Genomic DNA, 6,311 nt, shown 5'->3' with positions numbered 1-6,311 from the left:
TTACATTTATTTTCCAAGTAATACTTGATAAATAAAAAATAAAAAATATCTATTCTCACCAACAAGTTGTTATCTACACATATTGATTAGATAATTGAGTTAGACAAAAATAAAAATAATAAATAGAACGTACTAATATTTTTTTGCATGATAAATCTTTTTTACTGGTTTTACAAAATATTTTAATTTATTTATTGTGTATAATATGACTGAGATACATACTCATGCACAAGTATTATTCGAAAAAAAAAAAAAGGTCATATCACAGATTTTAAGTTTTTTTTTTTTTTCCTTTGTCCTTGGAAAAAATTATTGATCCTCCTGGAAGGTAAAGACAGAGCCTAGATTCTTCATATTTCTTGTCTCCACCAGATTTTGTTTCTGCCGACCTTCCCCAACATGGCAAAACTTTTCACCAAACTCTCCTTCATTCTCCATTCCGCCATGGAAGAACTCACCTCCAATTTCCTCTTCACCTTCTTCGCCGCTCTTTTAATTTTCCTCTATCTAAAACTCAGGCACCGGCACATGCCACTTCCACCGGGTCCTTGGGGCATTCCACTCCTCGGAAACCTCCCTTTTCTCAACCCCGAACTTCACACCTACTTCACCAAATTGGGCGAAAGATATGGCCCAATATTAAAGCTCCAACTTGGCAACAAAGTAGGTATAATAGTAAATTCACCATGGATAGCACGTGAAGTATTGAAAGACCACGATGTCACCTTTGCCAATCGCGATGTTCCACATGCAGGTAAAGCCGCCACTTATGGTGGTTCCGACATAGTTTGGACCCTGTATGGACTTGAGTGGCGAATGTTAAGAAAAGTTTGTGTGTTGAAGATGCTAAGCAACGCGACTTTGGACTCTGTCTATGAACTCCGCCGTAGAGAGGTGAGAAACACGGTAGCTCACTTGTACCGAAGAGCTGGGTCGGTGGTGAACGTGGGCGAACAAGGGTTTTTGACGGTTTTCAACGTGGTTACGAGCATGTTGTGGGGTGGGCCAGTAGAAGGGGAGCAGAGAGATGGTCTTGCGACGGAGTTTCGAGAGACGATTTCGAACATGACTGAGCTGTTTGGTAAGCCTAATGTTTCGGATTTTTTTCCGAGCTTGGCCCGATTCGACCTCCAAGGCATTGAGAAGTAAATGCGTGAGCTTGCTACGAGATTTGATAGCATTTTCGAGAAAATGATAGATCAACGATTGAAAATTGTTGGTGAAGATGACAGTGGGAGTGTTAAGAAGAATGATTTCTTGCAATTCTTACTTGAGGTGAAAGATGAAGGAGAATCCAAGACTTCTCTCACCATGACCCGCTTCAAAGCCTTGCTCATGGTATGTTATATTACCAAGTTTATCACTTTGGTATTCCAGATTAAAATACTATTTTGTTGTGTATACTACATTAGATTTTGTTAACATTTTTGTTTTTTCAGTGGTCTAATTTTAAACACATTTTTAATAAATCTTACTAATTCCATAGAATTAGTGTTTTTTTTTTTTTTTTTAAAGGAAATCTCAATCTATTTCTTTGAGGCTCGGTTTGATATATATATTTGATATTCTTTTCCTTTTTTGAAAATTGTGTTTGTTTCCTTATAATTTCATAAAACACAAACCAATTTAGAAACATCTTTTTTTTTTCCCCTCAATTTTTGACTTAGATTTTTAAAAACACAAACCAATTTAGAAACATCTCCTTTTTTTCCTCAATTTCTGACTTAGATTTTTAAAAATACAAAAAATATAAATCAATAAGTGAGAGTTTATGAATTTTTAAAAACAACGAGGGTTAAATAGTTTTCTTAACTACTTATAATAATCTCAAAATTAAATAAGTTCTTGAATGGAGCTTAAATTTTATTACATTATTATAAGGCAACTAGTGAATTAAGAAATTCAAGTTTTTTTTTTGTTTCTTGGCAATATGTGTGGTAGGATATGGTGATCGGCGGGACAGACACATCGTCAAATACTATAGAGTTTGCGATGGCAGAAATGATAAAGAATCCAGAAACTCTAAAGAAAGTATAGGAAGAACTCGCCGTCGTTGTTGGAGAAGACAATATTGTGGAAGAGTTCCACATTCATAGTTTTCCATATCTCAAAGCCGTAACGAAAGAAACTTTGCGTTTACACCCTATCCTACCTCCACTTGTGCCACACTGCCCAAGCGAGACCACCATTGTCTCCAATTACACAATCCCAAAGGGCTCTCGAGTGTTCATCAATGTCTGGGCCATTTAACGAGACCCCAACCAATGGGAAAATCCACTAGAGTTCAACCCAGAAAGGTTCTTGAATGGAAAATTCGATTTCAGTGGAAGTGATTTTCGTTACTTCCCATTTGGGTCCGGCAGAAGAAACTGTGCAAGGATAGCTATGGCGGAAAGAATGGTACTGTATTTGCTTGCTACAATTTTGCATTCTTTTGATTGGAAATTAGAAGATGGTGAGAAAATGGAAGTTGAGGAGAAATTTGGAATTGTTTTGAAGATGAAGAGGCCTCTTGTTCTCATCCCAACGCCAAGGCTATCTCATCCCACTCTGTATCAGTAACTAATTTTGGTGGTTTCTACATCTGCCATTGTTGTTCCTTTCAAAGCTAGCAAAGTTGTAAAATTAAAATCATGAAGGGGAGTGAGAAATCGAAAAACTGGCCTAATGTTTTTAGAATAAAGCTTCTACTTTCAATGATAGTATAACCTATGTTGCTAAAATTTATTAATATTCAGTGGTGTCGTTTATGGTTGCAAAAACTTTTAATGGCTTTAGTTTAAATTGCTTTATTGCTGTTAGAATAGAAGAATACAACAAGGACCAATCAGATAAAAGGAGTCAGACACCTAAGCAATGCCTTGCCAAGTCACAAAATCCATCTAGATTGGATATATAAAAAAGGAGAGAAAAGAAAACAGCCAATCAATTATGGTTTTATAACATCTTCACTAACCTGTATTATAGTGACATATGTTCATTTTTTAGTTAGAAAAATTATTCCTATTTTTTCCTCTTTTCGTGGCCTAAAACCCTAAGGGTAAGGTTGTATAAGTACACCATTTAAGGTGCCACTGTATCAGTGAAAATAGACATAGTAATAGAGAAAACACTTGAGCTGCCTCCCCAGTTCTTCTTCCTTAATTCCAACTTGGTATCAGAGTATTTAATGGCCAACGCCTCACACTCTGGGATGACGACAACAAGGTCTGAAATCACCAAGTTCAGCACGCCGTCGTTGAACCAACTTCTCAATCAAATCACCAGCACAAAGCTCGAACGAGGGAATTTTATGTTGTGAAAAACACTAGCATTGTCGATTCTCCGAGGGTATCGACTAGAAGGACATCTCTTAGGTACAAAAGTCTGCCCTCCCATGTTCATTTCCCTCCCCATTGAAAGTCTGTCTGTTCATAAGGCAAGAACCACTGTCTCTGATCCTTCTGGCAGTGCATCAAGCTCCACAGGTGAGCAAATGTTGAATCCTCTCTATGAGATCTGGATCACAGTTGATTAGCTACTGTTAGGGTGGCTATATAATTCAATGGCACTAGAAGTTGTCGTGCGGCTCATAGGATTTGAAAACACCAAAGCTCTATGGGATGCCATTCATGCCCTCTTTGGTGTTCAATCACGAGCTGGGGAGGATTACCTTCGTCAAGTGTTTGAACAAACACGAAAGGGGAAATTACACTCAAACAATTTGGCTCAAGCAGGAAGTCCGGTATCACCTCGTAACTTAATCTCTCAAGTTTTACTTGGTTTAGATGAAGAATATAATCCAGTTGTAGTTGTGATTCAAAGCAAACCTGACATATCCTAGTTGGATATGCAATCCGAGCTCCTCTCCTTTGAGAAAAGATTAGAGCACCAAAACTCGACCAAGTCTTTTGTTGCCTCTACAGGGAATCCATCAGTGAATGTAGCCTTTGGCAGAGGGAATGGCACTGTCAAACCTACGAGCCCCAATGTTAATCAATGTAATGTGAAGTTCCAGCACAACAACTCCAAACCTAATTACTCCAACAATGGAGGAGGCAAACGAGGTAGGGGTCGTGGCAGGGGCAATCGCACAACATGTCAAGTCTGTTCCAAATATGGTCTTGTAGCTGATATGTGTTATCAACGATTCAATAGGGAATATGTACACAATTTAAGTCAAGGCAGGGAGTCTGGACATCAGCAACCATCCAACAACACTCCATCAGCCTTCATGACATCCTACTCCAACACTCCGTTCACTGCTACACCTGAGAAACTCAGCTGATGTCAACTGGTATGCTGATAGTAGTGCTACTAATCATGTCATAGCAAATCCGACTCACATTGCCAATCCAACCGAGTATTCAGGTACGAATCTTGTAACAGTTGGTAATGGTGATCAGCTATGCATTTCTATTGTAGGTAACTCATGTCTAAAATCTGGACAGTATGTACTTAGTTTGGAAGATGTTTTTTATGTTCCATCTATTGCAAAGAACCTAGTAAGCATCCCTAAACTAACTCAAGATAATTATATATTTATGGAAATTCATGGAACTTGATAGGATAAACATTCGGGCAACATTCTGGTGAAAGGCACACTTAAGGATGGCTTCTATCAGCTTGGAGAGACAACCATACAACCATATGATGTCTCAAAGCACAGAAGATCAGAAAACCTCAGATCCTTGGACAAAAATAATGGCTCAAAAGCACTTTTCTTATCCAATGTCAGTGTAAATGTTATTGAGTCAATAGATCTGTGGCATAGAAGATTAGGTCATCCCTCCCCCAAAGTTTTGAAATCAATACTAGATCAGTGTAAACAGTCCATCAAAGTTAATGAAAAGCAACTGTTATGTGACTCGTGTCAGTTGGGCAAATCACACCCTCTCTATTTCTCACAATCCGAAGCAAGGGCCAAGGCTAATTTTGACTTAATTCATTCTGATGTATGAGGACCAGCTCCAATATAATCCACAACAGGATTTCGTTATTACATCTCCTTCTTAGATGATCATAGCAGGTTTCTGTGGACATAACCTCTTAAGCAAAAATCTGATGCACTTGCAGCTTTCCAGAACTTCATTCATGTGATAAAAAATTAGTTTGATGTCACAGTTAAAATGTTTCAATCTGACAATGGCAGTGAGTTTAAAAGGATTCATCAGCTGTGCTCCTCATTAGGGATCCTAAGTCGGTACTCTTGTCCATAACTTCAGCTTAAAATGGAAGAGCAAGAAGAAAGCATTGACATTTAGTTAAAATGGGACTCACCTTCTTAGCACAAGCCTCCATGCCTTATCAGTACTGGTGGGATGTGTTTGTTAATGCCAACATTCTGATCAATGGATTACTAACTCCTGTACTAAATGGACAGTCCCCAACTCAGATCTTGTTTAAAAAAGTACTGGATATAACAAAACTAAGAATGTTTGGGTGTGCTTGCTTCCCCTGTATTCGACCATATCAACATCACAAGTTTCAATATCACTCTGAAAAATGTGTGTACATAGGCCCAAGTATACTCCATAAAGGACATCGATGCCTAGCGAAATCGGGTAAAGTATACATACTCGAAATGTTGTTTTTAATGAAACTAAATTTCCATTTTCTACTGGTTTTCAGGTGATCAGTGATTGTTCACAAGTTATCCCTCCATCACTACATATCTAAAGGTCCACTCCACTTGTCCAAGCCCTCTCTAAACCATTACAAACAAATCCTACTATATCCAACATCAATCCTCCACCAAATCCTTCACCCAGCTTTGCTCATTCATCCTACCTTGACAGAACCATCACACAACCCCTCAACCAATGCATCACAATCCATATCTCATGTACAACAACCTTACAGCTCCCTGATGCATGTTATTATACAATCAAATAATGGTAAAGGATGCGATGGTGGAAAATGTGTTGTGCATGCAAGTTTTCTCAGTAAGACCCAAGTATAAATCCTACTGTGTTGCCTGATAAACCCAAGGTCGAACACACGGACTAAGGAAAACAGTATGCGATGGTAAATTTGGACTATTTTGCGGTAACAAATAAATCAAGATGTTGGTTGGTTTTTTGTTTACAGTATAAAGTGTATGCGGCAGAATTGAAAAAAGAGTTAATAATACAAAAGATGCGATAAGTATGCGGGAGAACGGGTTGAGAAGGGGTTTAGCTAACACTTCCTAGGATTGCGTTCATGTTATGCGATCATGCTAGCCAAGTACTTCTCAACCCATTCGACAATTTTAGCTACTCATGCGTATTTTAAAGAGAGTGAACAAATGTAGAAATGCAAGTTCCATTATATATATATATAATCGAAGT

At 38.1% G+C, this 6,311-nt stretch overlaps 1 pseudogene; it reads left to right on the top strand.

The window, feature by feature from the left end:
• Window positions 1–221: 221 nt before the first annotated feature.
• LOC120092455 lies at window positions 222–2,731 on the top strand (annotated as a pseudogene).
• Window positions 2,732–6,311: the final 3,580 nt, after the last annotated feature.

This window comes from Benincasa hispida, chromosome 12, assembly GCF_009727055.1.
Source record: "Benincasa hispida cultivar B227 chromosome 12, ASM972705v1, whole genome shotgun sequence".
In the NCBI taxonomy this organism is placed as follows: domain Eukaryota; kingdom Viridiplantae; phylum Streptophyta; class Magnoliopsida; order Cucurbitales; family Cucurbitaceae; genus Benincasa; species Benincasa hispida.
This window is presented reverse-complemented; position numbering and strand designations above follow the sequence as displayed.